At 32.6% G+C, this 21988-nt stretch overlaps 1 protein-coding gene and 1 long non-coding RNA gene across 3 annotated transcripts in view; one reads left to right on the forward strand and one right to left on the reverse strand.

Annotated features, from left to right (window-relative positions):
- The window catches only part of LOC126759849 (uncharacterized), a 690051-nt gene that overhangs the window by 253699 nt on the left and 414364 nt on the right, over nt 1-21988 (reverse strand). The gene's annotated exons all lie outside the window — the stretch shown is intronic.
- LOC126759877 (uncharacterized) overlaps nt 1-21988 on the forward strand; it is a 273922-nt gene that overhangs the window by 242471 nt on the left and 9463 nt on the right. The gene's annotated exons all lie outside the window — the stretch shown is intronic.

Here is a 21988-nt window from a genome sequence, read left to right on the forward strand (position 1 = left end):
TTACTTTAAATTCTTCCAGCTTCCCACTTACTACTTCATCATACTATGTATGTTCCGATTTACTATGTGTATTCCTTATATTTTTCTGATGTTGAATTCCCTCTGCCACACTAATAACTTTTACGTTATCATATACAGTGGACCAATAAAGTTTACATACACCTAGTTCTATTAAATTACGACACGTTTATTTGTTTCAAAATGAATAAATTTTGTGGTTCTTTTTCTATCCAACTAAAACTATTGTAATTACTTTTGATTTATATAAATAATCATTAGTGTACGTAAACTTTTTTGATATAAATTAGGCGCATTTTAAGCTTTAGCATTAATTTTTTTAGTTGTGTAAAAAAAAAAATGTTTTGGTATGCTATATTTAATGCTAAATGTACATATCTTGAAATCGATAGAAAAAACCACAAAATTTATTCATTTTTAAACAAATAAACGTGTCGTAATTTAATAGAACTAGGTGTATGTAAACTTTATTGGTCCACTGTATATGTATGTGTGTACAATATTCTTGAGCATGCCAATAAATCTACTAGCGTATATAAATTGTGAAGAAATTATAAAAGAAAATACAACGGATAAAGTTACATTGAGAAGTTTAGTTGCAACACAACACCTATGGGTATTTGTCTCGTTGTCAGGTTCGAAGAACAATACAAGAAAGCCAGAGGACACGTAGTTTGAAGAACGAGTGGTATAGAAAAACTTTTCTAATTGCAAAAGAAATAGCTTCCACAGAAGTATACGTACATTCGTGTATGCCTGAAATTCTGCTTTTACTGTCGCCTTATCAATTTTTCCATCCAACACGTGTACGTCTCGTTTGTTTGTTATATACATATTTAGATTCACAAGTATTCACCACTTATATTCATAAAAGTGCAAGTGTTGGTGCCATAACCGCTACACACAAGGCCGTAGGAAAAATTTTCCTCGAAGTGAGACAAGCGAAAAGCTTCACATTTAAATTAGCCAGATTAGAAAGCTCATGCGGGTACTTATTCGCACCTGTATCTGTAGGAGTACTATGTACCTAAAGTCATGCAAGCGATTTAAGATATATTTAATTGTCATAATAGCAAGATGTTTTCTTCAGTGACTTTTCAGAAGTTTGAAATCAAAATAAAACACTCACTATTATTTTAAGAGTTTTTAGTATATAATATCAAAAAACTTCTAATGGTATAAATTACATAATGAAAAATGCATAACTATTCAACGTTGACTTTCAATATTATCACAGTATATGAAATAACTAGTTCCTTTTGTAAGTTTCAAACTTTCAAAATCTACATATGTTTGACTGCCACAGAAATAGAAGAACCGATTTTTCTAGAGAACTAATATACATTTTTGTACCGCTTCTGTCGAAGCTTTATGAATATATTAGTTCCATGAATTTAAGAATGTCTAACTACTAGGCAATTGCTTATTAGAAGTTTTTGTTTGTGAAAATCTTGGTAGTTTGATTTGATTTATTTTTGAAAAAGAAAAACAATACCAATTATGATGGCCTATTGTTTTGGAAAAATAATCAATCAAAAATAGAGTGCTTTATAAAGGTTAGGTTAGTCTGATAGGCTAGTGAGCCACAAATAGACCAGTTTACTACTTATTCAGTCCGAGAGTGTCGTAACTAATTTATGAGAAGTAACCATCCTTCAGGATACAAGATATTTATGGGTTTTGCACCGCTATCTAAGGGCTTTTGTGCCCAATGCAGGATGCATGTGCTTGACGCTAATTCCATTAGGTTTTATGGTTCCATTATCGATACCTGTTCCAGTATCACATGCCGTGGATACCCGAATCTTCAAAGCGATGCCTTGCACAAGAGATGCTTCATTGTTTCGCTGGTGTCTCGCTCTTGACATTTCCTGTAGTATTCCCGATCTGCACCTCCACCAGGCTATGGCCAGTAAGTATTCCAAGCATGTTCGTATAATTTTTTTTTATCAAAAGTAAACAAAAATGTTGTGTAATTTGCATATGTCTTGTTGCATATCACTTTTGCAGTTTTGCGTCTCGGTAGATATTACAACGCATTTTGACCTTCTTTGATATACTCTATATCTTTTCTCTCACATTTTCGGATGACAGGCATACAAAACTCTAAGAACTCGAGTCCAATATCTCATTGCAATCGATGCCTTTGTGAGCTTGCATTCAGTAGAAGGAATGTCGCTTGTTCCTGGCCACACTCTCCTCTACTGCCCCGCTTCTCAAGACACTTCTAATCTATATCCGAAACGAGGTTATTGCCCTGACCGCTGATTGGTTGTCTAAGTAAATGTTGCGACTGGAGTTGCTTGCTGATTCATTAGAGGTTAGCTCCGCGGCTTTCTCAATAAAAAAGATGTATGTGATACTTGACATACAATACTGTAGTAGTCTGCCAGCTGGCGTATGTCTTAGTTTGGACAGCACCAACTCCATCTTCCATTTTCCTTGTACTTATTTTCATATTTACTAGCACACCGATATTATCCACCGAGTCTTTTTCGAAGATTCTATATTTAAATTCTGCACACAGTAGTCATCAAGCCGATTTTGCTGCGCAGTTTTCAGCGAAGAGCAATAGTTCAAGAGTCGCCTTTGAAATGTGCAGCGATCTTCTGAACCCTTTCCATTGACTCCTGGTTGGTAGATTTCCGTATGCCTGTTCACCATACTACTGCACCGCAGAACAGAATTAATCTTATAATCACTTTAAGACTGGTGCTAGCATGAGAGGGGAAAAATCCTGGAGTTGTACCAAGCATTTGCCTAGATACATATAAGATATTGTTGGCTTTTCTTCCTCTTTCTTCTACAATGTGCTTTAACACCAGTTTACTGTCCAAGACTACACCAAGGAAGTAGATGCGGCCCATGAGAAAGAGTTGTTTTCCATTTATGGAAGTGCGCCTCCGAGGAGCGATTTTGTATTTTATAGTGAACACAAGTAGATCCGTTTTCTAAGAACCCCAGACTCGGGTGCGATGCCCAATTCTGAACGGTATTGTTTTACAAAAGTCTTAAGATATTTGCTATCAATTTGAAAAAATCATATATGTGGGATATAAAATATTCTCGTATTTGCATATTTATATATAAGAGGTAATTGCTAATATCACTCGCTACTCTTGTATCAGTTAATTTATTATGTTATGTAATTGTAAAATAAATTTTGAGACATCCTCATATATTGTTGTATCTCACCCTTGAATGGTCGTGCTGTAAAAGGCGAATGCTGTCACTGCTTTTAAGAAACATCCTTTTGTCTAATTATTTCACATACAAAACACACACAATTACTAGTTATGTAACTGCTTATGATGCTGTTATTTTATTCAAATTGGAAAGTTTTCCTCTAATTTCAATTACTTTACGAATATAAATGTAAAAGTACGTCTTAATTTAATGACAATCCATGCATTCTTGCATTTGACATCTGTCAGAGTAACGCTTGCACGAATGCAAGCAATCAACTCTTTACAAACACACAAAGCATTACTCTGAAGTTTTGTAAAATTACATGAACGATGCTTTATAATTAAATTTGCATATATGTTATTACTATTAAGTATTTGTATGCATATGTACATGTATAAAACGGTTTTAATTATATTGTCTTATATCACAAAACTCTTCTTTCTAAAGTCTTCAAGACTTCTCGGATGCAACAGATTTCTTCATTACAAATTAAACACACTCAGATCAACAATTATTTGTTTGCCTATGTGTTATTGTTTTATCGTCTTATTTTCCTGTGCTCTGGCTACCACCAGACAACGCAAGTTAAGTAACGAAAGTAACATCAACTCAAATTATATAATCGCAGAAGGCGACAGCTTCGAGAATAACTATATTCTTTCATATATGCATATATATTATCATAGTGTTACATGCAGCAGGCATTTCTGTGCAGGAATATATATTGTCAATGTCAAAAGTGCACCTCAATTCAATTTATTAAAATGCTGCATAGCGGATGTTTCTAGCAAATGAAAAAAGGTGGGGATGTTAAGCTCAAAGAAAAGTGCTTTCCATAACAGTTTTTATTTTTTTTTTGTGCTGCAGCTGACTACAAATCATTATTATAGCATACTTAGCTGAGCATATAGTATTCAATACGTACATACATACATATATACTATAATTTAATGACGAAAAAACTTTCAAATAAGTTTTGCCAACACCTGAAGATATTTTTCCGGCTTTGATCCTGGCAAGTTGCAAGAGTACGAAATGTTAGGTTAATTCAGATGATGGAAATTATGGCTTAACATCCTACATAAGTACTTACACAGAATCTTTACTGAAGTCTTTGGTTACGTTTTGCAATTTATTTTTAAACTGCCTATAATTTTTTCAACTTGTTGGGTTTTTAATAATTTTGCTTTAGTGTTGGCCCAGTAAGCGCATCTTTAGAATCAACAGCCACTCGAATGTTTCGGTCCTACTGTTTCGAATATTTTTTTTATAATGGCATGTTGCAAAATTAGGCGGAAATAGTCTGGGTGCTTATGAAGTTTAATTTATTTAATTAATTTTCATTCTATGCGAATTTCCGTGTGTCCAACATTGGCACGTACTTTTTTCTGCCCTGTTAAAATATTTAAAACCATTATATCACTACTCACCATGTTATGTTCGATTTACCTTAAATTTACTAAGAAACTATTTGCTTCTGTAAGTTTTCAGTATCTCCACTCCATACTTTGGCTTATTGATTTTGTTTTTGCACAAAAAACTCATAAACCCCAAGCTATTCGTTATACTTGTATCAAATCAAAGGTTTAGCTCTTAGCACTAGCACTAGCTGCTTTATAAACAGCAAGAAGTAAATACTTTATGCAAATGAAGTGAGTAAAAAGCATTGAAATAAAAGCATAGTGGAAATCAAAATAAACAAAGGAAATGGCATTCAAAAAGAAAAGCTCTACAAGTGTGGGCATGCTTTTACAGAAACTATTTTAAAAAAGGGTTTCCATGCAAAGCATATTACAGTTTATGAATAGAATGGGCAAAGAGAGGTAGAGAAGCTTTCAAGATATAATATAAATCAGTCATCAATGAAAAAATATACTTATGTAAGAATGTTTTACATGTTTTACCTGCAGATATGTATGCATAGTTTTTACCGTTAAAAAATGCTTAAGATTCACACTGAGTGAAAACGTTTTTGTTTGGCCAAGAGATCGAGCAGGAGATGTGAAAACACAAATTTGTGCATGCATTCATGCATTAGCCAACAAAAAGTTTTCGACGAAACCAAAACAATCACACGGAGGTAAGAATTAAGCCACTAAAGCTATTTAAAAACTGACATCCAACAGTTGGTTGCAGAATTGAAATGAAAATGGGTAAACATATGCCAACAAGTACTACTATCTGGAAAAACAAATAAGAATTACAGTTGCTGGTATAACACCGTAATTTTTACTGGATGAAATACAAGTTCAAAGGGAAACTTGTTGCTTCCAATATTTTTCAGTTGAATTTTCTTATGATTATTTTAAAAGAAAATCCATAGATAAAGATCCATCAGGGCGTATAAGTGAAGTTATTGGGTTACTTAGAGTAAAGAGGTAAATCATATTTGAAAAGTGAGACCAAATTGAAGTGGATGAAAGTTTAAATACATTGGATGATATTCATAAATTTCAACAAACGTTATTTTAATTCCTGCCAGTTTATGAAAGGACACAAACTACTTATTAAAACTTATCTGTTCACATACATATATACTGACGCTTGCTTAAACAAAGAATAAATATTTCTTCTGAAATCCACACCTTTTATTGTAATTTATGCGTAAGATAAATGTTCACCGAAAGTTTTTTGTTATCACTTATTTCTTCATTTGTTTATCAAATGCGACAGAATAATTCTGACTTAGCATACATATATAACATTAATGTGTTTTATAGTATACCCACGCAGAATCGTTACGTAATAATATTTGCCACCATAATGTACTTTTATCATGAAATGTACTAGCATGAACTTGTGAAGTTGTTCTTCCACATTTGGTAGGGTCTCCGCTCAGCTGGAAGTTTATTTCACTGTGAGAGTTTAGAGAGTAGAATAAACGTCTGAAAACCTGTGCTTTGCTCTTTAGCCTTTGAGTCAGCTAAAAGCAGCAGTTTAAGCCTTAAGTTTCATACGTGACATTGCATATTTATCCGCACACTTAGCTTTCCATCGTTGTGTGAAATGTTCCTCGAAGTCTACTCATTTACATTTTTCGAAATTTTGTTTTATTTCTTTGTGCTGTACTGAATTAGGGTAGATTTTGAAATTCAACACATTTCTGATTATGGCTTTGGCACATATTTTCTTATTTATTATTCACTTTAATACTTCATTATCGGTACATAGTTTATTGGTATGCATAATAGTCTATATTTTCTTCACTTTTTAATATTTTTTTTTATATATACTCATGTACATATGTACAGATATGAATACTTGTATAATATACATTGACTAGCTAACACTCCTGATGTAATTTTATATTTTTACGACTATCCACACTCATTATTAAATTATGCAAAAAACTGTAAATAACCAAATAATAGACAATCGGTTTAACCGAATTAGCTCGATATTGATTCCTGACCCATTTCGAAAGAAACAAGGCCCGGTGATGCTGTCACACCACAATCCGAACGTATGCAATTGAGGTTTTGACTCACCTCAATAGCGTCTATTTTGTTTTTTTGATGAAGAAATTAAGCTAGAAATAGACATCATCTGATAATATGATTTCGTATGACAATTACACTTACAGTCGCCACCACAACACATGAATTTGCATATTAATTTCGGACAATTTCCAAGGGTTGTATCAAAGTAAAACGTGACATGATGACATGTCATACTGACAAAATTAGACACAAAGCAGTAAACACATGTGTGGTACGCTTGTTCCCCGGCACCCAAAGAGGGTTGGTATTGCAGATGTGCCTAATCGGACCATTGCCACGACCATAAAACGATATTAATCGAAAATATTTAAATTACCATAATCAATCTCTGCAATAAGACTGAAAAAATCGATATTTGTTACAACGAATTGCATTGGGTAGAGGCAGCTGCGGTTGAAAATAAAAGGTGTTCGTGACCCCGCCCTATAATAAGTTTGTTGTACATATGTCCTAAACCATTATAGCTATAAGAACCAAATTTGGTCAGAGTCTAAAAATATACGAATTCGGATTATAACCATGAGAATAGTCTTATTTACTGATTGACATATTACGTTGCTCCGGCTCATGTCATATATGCCAGATGTTAGTCCGATTATAACTTTATGGGCCCCGTCATACTATAGCTAAGTCCATATTAAAATAAAGGAGGATATGGCGAGTAGTCCTATAGTTATTTGAGATACAGAATAATCAGCTTATAATTTAACAGAATGCCTCACTCTGAAATGATTTTCGAAAATTTTGTCAAAATTCAGAAGTCATTTACACACTCTTTTAAAGTAGTTTTTTTAAATTGGCTGCTGTCGAATCACATGAATATGATAAATTTGTCACGCCTGCTGCAAACCGGCGGACAGAATCGAAACCAGAAAATGGTTATCATTAAAAAATAACAAAAATTTGTCGAAGTCATATATCACCTTCACAAGCAAAGAGGATATTATAATTCCACTTTTCGTCACTTAAAATTATTTCGTAATCAAGTCTCCAGGTGAAGTGACAGCTACCTTGACTAAATCGATTTTCGTTGAACGTTTTTCGCAGTACTTCGTACCGCTTGAGACACTTGACAGATTGCGAGCATTCAATCTCTGAAAAGGAAAATAAATCGAAGGTTGCAGCTCCGGTTGCTTATTTGGGAAAAGTACCACAAAAAATATATGGTTGACCTGCAAATATAATCTAGACAAATTGAGGCATGAAAATATGAGAATACATGTGCATGAGGTGCACTGATGAATTACTGAGCTTATACTTGATTGAGTACGCTATGCAGTCACTATTAGCTTGTCGTACAGTGGTCAGCAGTTGGGTGTCATTTATTAAGATTGTTAAAGGCGACACCATTTGATGGGTCAGAGTCCTGAAACGTAGTTTGTCACATTTTAAACTTTATTGAATTAAATAAAGAAAAGTTTAAGATAGTGCAGAGATATTTACTTCTACAAGCAACTTGTAATTTACCCTATCTCAAACAGGGAATAAATGAATACAGAAACATATTCACTTTTTTCTTTGCCTATGCAATATTTACTTTTTTGTTGAGAAAAAATTGTTTCAAATCTGTTTTATAATTGCAGAAAATTTATGAAAGGAGAAATTTAACAACTGAAGAAAAATGTTAATCAATGAAATGAAATTAATTTACGTATATGCAATATTTTATTTTTAGAAAGTTTATACATATAAAAGTAATAATCTGTAAACCGGTTTAATTTTTCAGGTATGTAACCCAAATGAGTCTGACTAAGTTATAACTAACACAATAAATGGGTGGTAAGTTACCTCAAATTGAACTAGTTCTCCATTTATGTATTAACGTGTGAGTAGAAACGTTTCAATTATAATTAATTATTTTTATTTAATCCAACAATTTTCACAATGAAATAAAAACGTATTAAAATAAATTCAATGCAAACATTTTTCAATAATTGAAAACTTAAGCTAAAAACGCGAATTTAAAAGAAGAATTTATGGTGTTCAATAAAGTAAAATTTCATGTTGAATTTTTCGCAGAAAATTCTTTAAATACGCGTATTTTCAAAATCTATTGTGTGCCCGATATAGCGCACAGCATCCACAAAATGTATACAGTGCACAATGACATGGATTTATTGAATTTAACACAAATCGCTTATGGCTAAAACTCTCTTCCAGTTGTTGAATGAGCTTGCAAGAGGACGATATTAGCAGATGCTTAACAGAACAGGCAGGTGAAATAATGCCCGTAAGGGGATGTCGTGGTTTCAATCGTTTTTTGAGTACGATACATGCAATTTATGTAGGTGTGAAATACATACACCGATAAATTTACTGCACAACATTTAAGGTCACTGCTCATGTTGATTTCCAATGGCTAATAACATCGTGTATGTATTACATGCTGTTAATATGCCGAATAGTACGAATTTTCTAGAATTGATGGTTCCAACTTCTTATCCGATAACTGTGTATTTTCGTTCCCATAGCGATTTTTTCAAAAGCTATCATGTCGAAACAGCACTTTGGTATATACTTATTTGAGCTGACTTTTCATTATTAAATTGTTTTAAAATGAGTATACATACATACTATAGGTGTTGAAATTAACCGTTTTCCGGTTACACCCGAACATAACACTCCTTTACTGGTTTTTTGATAAAATTTTTATTTTTTGCTATTCTTTATATTTCGGTATGTATTCAGATACAACGGCATTGCATTACCTACCTATCTCATCGCTATTCTATGGTTATTTTTCCCAACTCAACTATCTGCAGGGAAAGCTTTGTCGCATTATTTATTAATCGACTACCAATCTTTATATTAATTTCCTTCAGACCGATGTACATTCCTGCTTTGTCTGCAATGGCAAAAATCTTGATGTCTAATTTATTTAGCCGCCCCTTTGGCAGTTTAGCTTAAACTCAATTTCATCTTTATTCAATTATGAGCTTTCTACACTTTTGTTGTTTCGATGCGTTTATATCAAAAGTCATTTGCGTTGCCTAGGGACATTTTACAGCATATTAGAAGTCAGCTGTTACGTTTCAATGTATGCGTAACTCAAGAAAATAAAAGCGGTTACGGATTTGCAATACCCCTCATTTGGCTACTGCAGTATTTGCCCCACTTTTGAATATATATAGTACATATGTACATACACAAATAAGTATGTTTATTTTTTGTGTTCCATCTTCTCCTTTTTTTCCTTGAATTTTCTTAAGCTTCCCCATTTCTGCGGCTACATTTGATAGTTTGAGTTTCACAGCATCACACAACATAGTGTTTATTCATGTTTGTTATAAAGTTTCGTTGTGGTTTCAGAGCAGGAAAAAGCATAGTCCTTGCCAAAAAGCTTGCCTTACAAAATTTGTCTCTATTTTCCAGTCTGCTGACTGGAAGCACCAGTGACTGGCTCTGCTCCCGCAAGCAATATGCTCGTATGTGTGTATTTTGTGTACTCCTTTGTAAGTTTTACGATGAAACTGTAATCTAAGGTGTGTACGATTCGTTAAAAAATCATTTTTGACCTTTTGCTTCATCTTCAGAAATTTGTGGGTTTCAGATTTTTGGAGGAAACTGATTATGTACCAACAAAGATATTTTGGTTACAACGAAAGATCTATGTACATTACGACATACGTGTTTTTTATGTCTGTGAGTATATTCTACACCACTGATTTAAATCTAATAAAGAGAAGTTGAGTAGAACTGACTCTGACTGTACTTTTTTTTTAATTTTCTGACTGTCTCTATTTTTGCCTTTCATTCATTCGCTGTATTTAATTTATCATTGTTCTTAAAAATAACAATAAAGAAAGAGAATTCTCTCAATCGGCAGACAAACTTTTAGTTCAAATTATTGAATTACTATGAGTAGAAAATAGTAAGACTTTGTTCATAATTTTAAAACTCTTAGTTTATTCTTTAAATTTATTTCGGATACCCTACGATCAGCATGATGACCTGAGCCATGTTCGCCAGTTAGTCCTTCAGTTTTTGAGATGTCGATTAAACATTTTGCATATTTCCTTTTTTTACCAAGAAGCTGCTAATTTTTCGTAATCATCGATGTCAGACCACTAAAAAGTATAATTGTCTACATTACAAACTTAATTAAGCTCTTGTATGGGAGGGATATTTTTTTTCTCTTCAATTTGGCAAGCATTTTACTCAAAACAACGGCGTAATCTCCTTAAAAATTTTTTTTTTGGGCCTCCGCAGGATGTAGTGCTATACCAATTCACCGAATAAAGTCAAGTTGTTTGGAATTTATTTTTTTTTATTTGTGAAGGGTATTGTAGTTTCAGTGCAATAGAAGCAAACGGTTTTCCTGATTTTTTTTAAGTTCAATGATGTCAATTATATCTGAGAAGTTTTTACTAGGAAACTTTTTATGTTTATGTAAAATAATCTTTGCATTCATCAAGCAATTTTCTTCTGCTGAACACTATCTTCAGATTTACTTTGTTACAAAAGAATCCCATTTTGTGAAGAAAACTTAAAATTGGACAGTTAAAACAATTATTTTGTCAAAAATCTGATTAGAAGTTCTTTCAATGTTTGCAAAATGTTGATGGCCAGAAGTTGATATAAATTTGATTTGGCTCATTCTTCCCATCTTGGTGCAAAGGCATGGACAATGGCATCATCTGATGATACGTCTTAGAAGTGTTTAAGAGAAAGGTTTTGCGGAATATTTATTTTCATTTACGCATTGGCAACGGTGAGTACCGCAGTCGATGGAACGATGAGCTGTAAGATATATCCGGCACATGGACATTGTACACAGAATCAAGAGATTTAAGTGTCTGTCCTGGCTATGTCATGTTCTCCTGATAAAAAAGAACACTCCAGCTTTGAAGGTTTTCGATTAAGTACTAGCCGGTAGAATCAGAGGAAGGGGAACACCTCCACTCTGTTGGGGAGATGAGGTGGAGAAGAACCTGACTGCACTTCGTTTCTCGAATTGACGCCAAATATCTTAAAGAAGAAACGACTGGCGCGCTGTTATTTACTCGCCTATAAGCGCGTAAGCGGTTTTTATGGTCATTTATGGTTCTTTTTTTTATTATTGCAGTAGAAATATCGCGATATTTGTTAGTATATTAGAAGATTCCATCCTTTCACCAATCACTTTAGGTTTTAAATGTAATAAATTTTTTTGTCGAAATTATTACAATTTAACCTTAAACAGAGATTAGTAGTATTTCTTTAACACATTTGCGAACTCGAAAAAAAATTTTCAGCCTCCAGAAAAATATTTAAATTTGAAGATTTTCAGCTGCTCATATATTTCAGCTTTAAAGAAATGAACGGATGTAATTAACGACTTATATGCCCCTCAGCGCAAACAAGCGACATACATTTTGATAACCCTGCATATCGCATCTTACAGCTGCACGCATGTACTCTCAAGGCAGGCATGAAATAAGAAGAGATGACGCACATCGGCGCGTGTTACTAATTTCCTCTTCAATTTGTTTACGAATATGTGATTTTTTTGCAATTAATCTGATGGGTGTATACCAATATCCTTAAATTCCCCACCTATTCCAGTGAGTTCTACTTCAGTTCTACTTTGTGCACGGGTACGTATACGTAAGCTGATGATATCGCTTTGTCCTTATTGCTTTAGTGTGTGCATTTACTACAATTTACAAACCTATCTTATCGACAATTAGGAGTAATGGGGCAGATGATATTCCTTTTTTATTTTTTTCCCTCAAACTAGATATGGACCCAGACAATTACTTTTATATCATTGACATACTTGAGGAGAATTTTTTTATAATTAAATACAGTTAGAAGTGAATGAATATATTCAGTATACATACATACTGAATATAGCCAAATTTATTTTCTCAGCAATATTAATTATTCATGTCATTTAACACATACTAAATTTTAACTTTCAGTAAGAAAATTTTTAGAGATCTTATTGAGAACACGAATGCATTATTTTACCAATATGCAATTTTGTGCGTAATTGTTTGTATCCAACCAACTTTTTTATTTGCCTTAGTTTGGTTTCTATACCAAGGCCGGAATTTAGCAACATTTCCATGGGCAATTTATTAGAAAACCGAAATTTATGCACAAAGAAGCAATGGACGCCGGCTCACTGGTTCAAAGCAGTTGAGATGAACTGACCACATTTTATATGTGCTACTAAAAATAATTTCGCTCTTGAACTGAACAGATAAATTCACAGCTGCAAGCGCCAATAAAGTATAAGCATACATGCATAAACGGTTAAATAAATACCATACACAATATTGAACGTTCCGTCTCTTTTGCCATAAATAAACAACAGGTGCCATATATTGTGTGTTATGAATTGGTTTGCATAAGATAAAGGATTGAAATTTATATACCAAAAATTTTATATACACCAATAATACAAGAAACAATAACCCATCTTTTATGTTGTGTATCTCGGCTACAGTGAGAGAATTAGTATCAGAGAAGGAAACCAAACTTCCGGATAAATTATGTGTTTGTTAACTCATAGATTCCAAAATACGAGCAAGAGTTATAAACATTTCATAAGCAACTTAAAATGAGAAGAATGATGGAAATAATAATATATACGTGAGAGTAGAATAGAAGGATTTTTTCGGTTGCACCTGAACATATTCCTTCTTTACATGTTGATAATATTTTGGTTAATTAGCTAAAAAATAAAATTTACTACAGATTTTTTTTTATATTTTATTGTTTGACTTCTTCTTTTTTACTTTCACGAATTTTCTGAATTTTTTATGCTCTGACATGTAGCCATCAAAATGTCAAGGGTGACGACGTCCAACACTTGCTGCATGACACTAAGTAATTACGACATGGTGGTTTGTGATTAATGTTCTCTGTTGACATAGCAGATTGATATACTATGTAAAAGTGTAATAAAAAACTATTGGTAGGCGATAAATATAGAAGAGTAAACACTAATGACGATAAAGTAGTACAAAGTAATCATCGTAATTTTCTCTAGTGCATGAGATACCAGCAATGTTGGTAGATATGCGGGTAATGGTCAACACCATTTTTTTCGATTACTGTTCGTTACATTGGACATTGAGTTCATACTAAACAGACTCAGAAAAGATAGGACATTTTTTCGACAACACATAGTAGACAAACCAATATAATTTACGAAAACATAAACAGCTAGCAAAATTAAAGCTTTCTGCCGATAAAACACAATCACAGAATAATAATTTCTTGTAAACTTAATAATAGTATTACAAAATATTTTTGTTTTTTTTCGGTCAAATTATATTGCAGTTATATATTAAGTGGTCCGTCTAAACAATTTTTCGGAGATGATATCAATGTCTTCCTAAATTTCGTGAAGCCAGCTTGTCAAATAAAAAAAAACTAAATTTGTATGAAAAAGTTGTCCGATATTGGTGGTTCGAACAAGATAGCTGCTTCTGTATGAGAAAAAATGAACATGGCATTCAGCTTGTCCTTCATAAATATAAAGTAGAGGGCCTCCTAAACATTTGTTGTAAACTTAATATACATGGTATAACAAGTCAGTGAGATTCTTCCTGTTTTCGAAAGGAAACACGGCTTTCTCTTTCAAGGATGCCGGAAAATATATTTTTTAAGGGTAAAGGTTTATTTGAATTATCTACGGACTCATTAATAATTTATGTTGTTGTTTTTTTTTCAGTTTTAAACATAAGCATTCATTATATTATGCTTGAAGATGTTATCCATTGTAAACTATCTGAGTGTCTAGCATTCTACTGAAAATAAACATGTAATTAACTTACACAAATCAAAATATTAATTCTTTATTTACTAAAGCGCGTACAAATATTTTGTACGTTCTTACGAACAAATGGCTTTGACAGACTTGTGCAATATGTCCTTCATTTCGAAAAATAAGATTTTTTTAACTGAAAACAAATGTATTTCACAGATGTATTAATCAGTTAATGATTTGAAAGTAAAAATCGTTGAACTGTAAATTCTTAATTTTTTGTCAAAACTTTCAAGTTCGCATAAATTGCAAGAAGATATCATAAAACTTTTTAATTGCAGAAAAATTAATAAAAGGCAAAATCTTTTGACTGGCATAATCAAAAAGGGAAGTATACTGTAATTATTGAAATATTGTTATTTCGAGTTTTTGTGTTATACCAAGGTTTATAAAATCATGCAGAAAACCTTTCAGCCAGCTGAAGGGTTTGGTTGTTCATTAAATTTTGGTGTTTTTGGCAATCATATTTAGTTGACTCAAGTAAGCAGATTTTCTAGCAATGATATCTTGACAACAAAATTATTTCAATGCTATTATATACATATAGTCTAATATTAAAATTTATTTGCTCTATATATATTCACACCATTGTATATCAATAATCAATATGGATTTATAAAATTACGTGACTAATTGTATGACCGCGAAAGTTGTTATCAGATTCCGAGAATCTTAGTTTCTAAATGAACACATGTCTGAACATTCGGAAAGCCTCACACGCTTTGCCTTTATATCGGGTCTTTTGGATCATATGGAGTCGCCAAAATAAATCTTTGAACATCTTTAGGTGGGTGCCAGACAACACCGGAATTGGTAAATGTAAAGCTGATGAGTTGCTGATGAGCAGCATACCTATCAGCAAAATGGGGGACGGATAGCTAGGTTGGGAGTATGGTCAGCGCAGGGTTATCATCGGTTCAAGTGCTGTCGTAATATTCTTTTGGTCCCAGATCGATCGCGAGAGAGTGCGAGTTCTTCGGCTATCCTCTCCTTAGTTGTCTTGCTCTAATCCGGCCTATCGTCGTCCATGCTGGAAGGTTTAGAAGCTTACGGGACACAGCTGCATAAAATGCTGAAGACGAGGTGGAAAGATCTCATCACTTGCTTTGTGATTGTCTCGCGTGAACGAAGGTCATTCATGATGAACTGTTGCCTATATGCTTGTAGTACGTTTAAGCAATCATTAATATGTGTGCGGCAATTTGAAAATCCACAGGGAAAGAGGTCATTCATTTTGCAAAAGCTCTAAAGTTAAATGCCAGAGAGTTGTATAGAATACCAGTAAAGCGTGGAATATTATATACTTTTTGAATATCTTATTGTAGCAGTTAAGGTAGTTTTTAACAGGAAGTTGACACACTTATTCGCAAAATTTACACATGCAAATCTCACACAGCTATGAAGGCAATGATGAGTTCTCAGCTCATTCATATACTTCTTACCCATACAATGATATCTCATATTAAATTAATTGCTTTATATATATTCACACCATTCTCAAATATACATATTAGTAGTGCTCAATGCCTTACTTGTTATTCTACAAATTTTGCGATATTCTTTGGTAAAATTGCAAAATATCACTCGGATGCTTCAACATATTATATGCAAGTGGATTTTAATAAGTATGTCTTTTAATCTGTATTGTTGTTTTTCCATATTTTACACGAATATGTTATTCATACACTATGTTGAACATCTTTATTGTCCAATTTGTATTGCTGATGACGATAGAAGAGTTTAACTAATATGAGTCGGTTTAGTGAATAAAAATTTTGTCTTGCATCGCTTTGCTGCGAAGCAAATACATATGTATATGTGAGCTAGTTGAGTTCCACTGACTCAATAAATGAACAACTTATTGAAGCGAAAGCAAATAGCGACCACTTTACGATAAACTTTTCAATATTATTCATTCCGCTCTCACGCCAATTTTTAATGAAATATCAATATCTTCCAGTCAATATTGGTGATTTTTATACGACCCAGTTAAGTGTTAACAATGCTGAGTGCTTTCATTGAAAGCGAGAGAGCGCACAAACACATGGCTTATACATATTTTATATATTATGTACAGCCATATAAATTCCGAACATCCAGTTTCCTCAACTACTACTCAACACTACCAAGTTTTCCAACGCGATTATTTAAGCTGCTGTACATATATACATACGTACACTCAAGGACACTTTTCTTATCATACCACTTGCGTGACCTCGCGATTGAGAGCAAACAATTGTGTCATTCAGTTTTCAATATGGCGCACATACCTATGAAGGCTAACCAGTTTTCTTGTTTCCAACTCGACGTAAAATTGGTGCTTAGCTTTGCATTGCATTCATTTTGCATTGCCCTAGTTTTATTTCGCTTACTATAGAATATCCTTTATCAGCGGGGATATATCAAGATTATAACAAAACATGGTACTTTATTTATAGCTTTAACCTGTTTTTTTTCTAATGAACCTATACATCCAACCATGCATTTTTACTTTTTTTTCGGGAATTACATGTTTTTCGAAAAACGTTTGACGCCTTTAGACATTCCGGTTTATTTTTATGCCCTGAACAGGATATATTAAGATGACACTACGTTTTAAATATCCAGAAGGAAAAGTCAGAGATTCCATAATGTATATTTATATCTGATCATTGTGCTGCGATGAGTTGATTTAGTCACGTCCGTCTTTGTCTGTGCATTATAGTAAGTGCAGTAATACCTCAGCATTTGATATATCCGACTAAATCTATATTAAAATAAGGTTAGAATACAAAACTCAGAACAAGAAGGTATTTTATATCATTTCTGGCAAATCGGACTATTTTCATTCAATTGAAGATAAATTGACTAATCTGTGTTAGCTCTCCAAACTTATAATACAATACATTTTCAATGGTAATCACGAAAAAGGTTGCTAATATAATACCTCTCAAAAATTCATGGGAAAATTTGTTGTGCTTCAAATATGATTTTTCGATTTCTCTCTTCCTATACTTTTTCTTCCTAATGAATACTAAAATTTGTCTGAAAATATTATTAATATTGGTTTTTTTTTATTTCAGGTATTTTTTATGATTAATTCATATATTTCAACAATAAACTTTTATTAATGTGGATTTTCTAAGTAAGTAAGTTTTGAATGTTCAATACATTATTTAATACTTAATTGTACATATTTGCATAAATTAGTAAAAAATAAGAAAAATAATATACCCTTCACAGGTGCATTTCTTTTAGTAACTATGTGTCCAGTTTGTATGGAAGCTATATGCTATAGTAATCCGATCTGAACAATTTTTTCGGAAATTATGTTATTATCTTAAGCAGTAATCCATGTCAAATTTCGTGAAGATACCAAGTCAAATGCGAAAGTTTTCCATACAAGCCCTTGATTCCGATCATTCAGTTTGTATGGCAGCTATATGCTATAGTTAACCTATCTGAACAATTTCTTCGGAGATTACATTATTATCTTAGAAAATAACTGGTGCCAACTTTTGTGAAGATACATTGTCAGATGTGAAAGTTTTCCATACAATAACTTGATTCCGATTGTTCAGTTTGTGTAGCAGCTATATGTTATAGTGGTCCGATATCGGCAGTTTCGACAAATGAGCAGGTTCTTGAAGAGAAAATAACGTAAGCTAAATTTCAAAACGATACCTTAGAGGCTGAGGGACTAGTTCGTATATATACAGACAGACAAACGGACAGACGGACATGGCTAAATCGACTCAGCTCAACATACTGATCATTTATATATATACTTTATAGGGTCTCCGACGCTTCCTTCTTGGTGTTACAAACTTCGTGACAAACTTAATATACCCTGTTCAGGGTATAAAAATAAGTTAGGAAAGCCTATGTCATGTTCGGGTGTACCCGAATGTTTCATACTTGCAAGGATCAAATTCGAGGAAATACATACAAACCTTCTGGTGCAGGCAAAACTTTGTTTTAAAATATGATGTAAAAGCATTAATTATTTGACGAAATCGTGAATGAATTACGATCAAATTTTATATTTCGTTAATCTATATTATTAGTCATAGATTAAATTAGTTTTGTAACTTTTTTTGCTGTTCGTTAGAATTTCACAAATTTCTTACAGTAAACTAAAATTTATACTATGTATCTTATATTATACGTTCAATTAAATTTGCTAAGAAGTCTCAAATATCGGCCAATATATACGGTATAAGGCCAGCGAGAAGTTTAAAGTCTTTCAATAAGTATATGGCATAGACATAAGCGCAATATTAACCTATTTTATCTTTTTTTGGCTTAACTACATATTGTTAACAGAAACAGATGCAATCTGAGTTTCATTAAGGTACCTGACATGCCAATCAATAATATATAAAAAGTAAAAAGACCCGTATAAGTAATTGGAAATCCTGATATTAGTTATATCGTGGTTAGGGCAAGTTTTCTTCCGATTTTATCCATCTCGGGCACAGAGATGTTGTGTTAGGAGAATATCCCCACTCACTAATGAAGATAATTTACATAGAGACCGATATAATGAGGTTGAAATTTATCTGATTGAAAACCATTATAATAGGTATAAGGGGCAAATTAAAATATTCACTATAATCAACCTGTTTTTGACATACAAAGTGAGTATTTTAACGAAAGTATTATATAGTAATTTCAATAATATGGAATCTCACAGATTGACTGATATTTTCCGAAAAAAGTTAACCATACGCTTTGGGGAATATTTGACGTCTTCTTCTTCTTAACGTCTATGTTCTTGAAAAGTCATAAACTCATTTCGACAATTTTTGGGAGAAAAGTGAAAACCTTTTAGGTGCATTTTAGAATCATTGATCGGTTATTCATTTGTATACTGGAAGGTGAGAGAATCAGATGGAATTTAATATTCTATTATATAAAAAGTAGGCTTGAAGGAATTTCATTATTATTTAATGTACCGACTTTGGTTGAAATCGGTGAGTTAGGACATAAGTGTGTGTGGTGCCACGCCAAACCTCCAAGTAAATTATTGATAAAGCCTCTTGCCATCGTAGTCATTCATTAAGTTATTGTTTTATCATACTACTAGTAGTAACACGTAGGTCACATATTTTCGTGCTGTCACAGTGTCAAAATAATATAATGAGTGGAAATTTGAATAACATTGCTTGAATGATTTGGGAGATACATATATTTAAACCTATTAGAGGCAGGTCCACAATCACCTTTTAATGATGCTTTAACCACGGGTGACCGTCAATATTGTAATTCGTATTTTGGCAGTAGTACGATTATGTCAATCTGCGAACTCTTCCCTTCTTCTTTGCCAAAGAATACGTATGTACATATATCAAATTCATTACGATATTTGAAGCTTTCCTTACGTTACAGCTTGTACAGACAGATGAACGAACGGACAGACAAACATCCGGATTTCAACTCGTCTCCTGATTATTCATATATAAATAAACCTTCATATGCATGTATGTATATCTCGAATAGGTTTGAGTGAAAAAATTAGATAGTAGATATTATATTTCGGTATAGTAAACATTAAAGAAAGTTGAGCTTATTCTAATACACCAATATTTTTACGCGTATTTAATTGTAATGTAATTAAATTTTATGGTACCGTTCGAAAATTCTTCGTTAATACACGTTAATAGTCCGATGAATTTCTTATGTAAATTATACAATATTTACATATCTGCGAATCATATTATTGATATAGACCAATATTAATGTATAAACAAAAAATTCCATATTTTTGCTAACTAGTATGAAATGGAAATAATACGTAAAAATGAAAAACTATTTTAATTACAACATTAAACTTTTAGTTGTTTGTTCGCATATTATTACATGCTTCAGTTCAATTTCTGTTATGTAGTATAAACAACTATGTATCTATAGTCGATAGCATAGCATTTCTAGAGATTATTCGGGGTATTTGCAATATTAAATCTAATGAATTGAAATTAATTAATAACAAAAAAACGTCAACTTCGGCTGCACCGAAGCTAATATACTCTTCACAGGTGCATTTCTTTTAGTAACTATGTGTTTAAGTAAATCTAAAGACATAACCGGCCAGTGGTTTTCATCCAAAGGAAAACCTTTTACTAGTTCTTTATAGCCAGGTTGTTTGCTAAAAACATTAAGTTTATTTAATATAGAAAATGGATCTTTATGACGCTTATAATTATTTAAAATTTTAAAAGGATTTATTATTGACATAAAATTAATGGAAAACTAGTTCGTATAAGTATATACAGACAGACAGACAGACGGGCATGGCTAAATCGATTCAACTGAACAACTCCGACGCTTCCTTCTGGGTGTTACAAACTTCGTGGCAAACTGTTCAGGGTATAAATATATGGGAAAGTAGTTAGGAACGACATTTTATAGATTACCGTGAAATTTTGTAAATAAATCCTGTCGGGCCACATAATATTTTTCAATGCCCAATATGTCAACCAAGTACAAACAGTAAAAGAGAGAAGCTTCTTTGATATTTCGAAAAGATTCTAAACACTTCTGTTGTCGTTGGTTAATTTCTTTTTGTCAAAATAATAAAACTCCGAAAAGCTGCTTAGTTATTTGGCCAAATTAAAGTTTATATAAGCCGCTTATATAGAATAGGGAGCAAAATAAAAGGAAAAGTCCACAGAAGCACAAAACATAACAATTTCCCAATGTTGGAGTTAATAAACCCATTAAAATTTAATAAGATCACTACAAAAATTATGACTTAGGACAATAAAACTCATTGAAGCAGAAAAAGGGTACAAACCTTACCAAAAAAAAAAAGCTCTGTATACCCATAGTACATTGTAATTATTCTCCTTTGTGTTTTCCTGTGAACATATTTTTTGCTCTCTTATCAAATACGGGCATTCATAGGCACCCTTCTTTAAATTTAATGGCATATATTGTTTGCTCTTAATACAATTTCTCGCTTTCATTCTCGTCACCACAAGTTTGCTTGCTAACAAATATTTATAATGGCACACAATTCGCTGAATTTTTTTACTTGTTTGTGAATGCCACTTATTCATCGATACTCATTGTCGCCCACATTAGGTAGGACTATCATTACTCATAATATTGCCCTTTGCTCTCTTGACATATTACTCAAATCTTGATTGAACCTCTATGAACGACTTAAATTTCATTTTACGTTTTAGACTCACGTGTATGATTTCCAAAAGCAGCACTTAATAAATAATTTATTTGATACATTAAACAAAAATTAAGTGCACATGCGGCATATTTGATAAAAAACAGTCGTCGAAAAAGGCGCAAACATATGGTGACAACTTTACGCTTGCTTTAGCATCAATCTTTTTGAAACTCATGCAATTATTAACACGTTTTTAAGAAAATTCAACGACATATACAATTTAACTGTGTGACTTCCTTCTTGCCTTCCTAATGATTGCAGTTTCTGATATCCCAATTCTAGTGACAATTGTTACACATACGCCATGTCATCTCGCAACTTTCTTATCAATGCATGTCAATGCTACATTCAGCCATT

The sequence above is a fragment of the Bactrocera neohumeralis genome, chromosome 5, assembly GCF_024586455.1.
Source record: "Bactrocera neohumeralis isolate Rockhampton chromosome 5, APGP_CSIRO_Bneo_wtdbg2-racon-allhic-juicebox.fasta_v2, whole genome shotgun sequence".
Lineage (NCBI taxonomy): Eukaryota > Metazoa > Arthropoda > Insecta > Diptera > Tephritidae > Bactrocera > Bactrocera neohumeralis.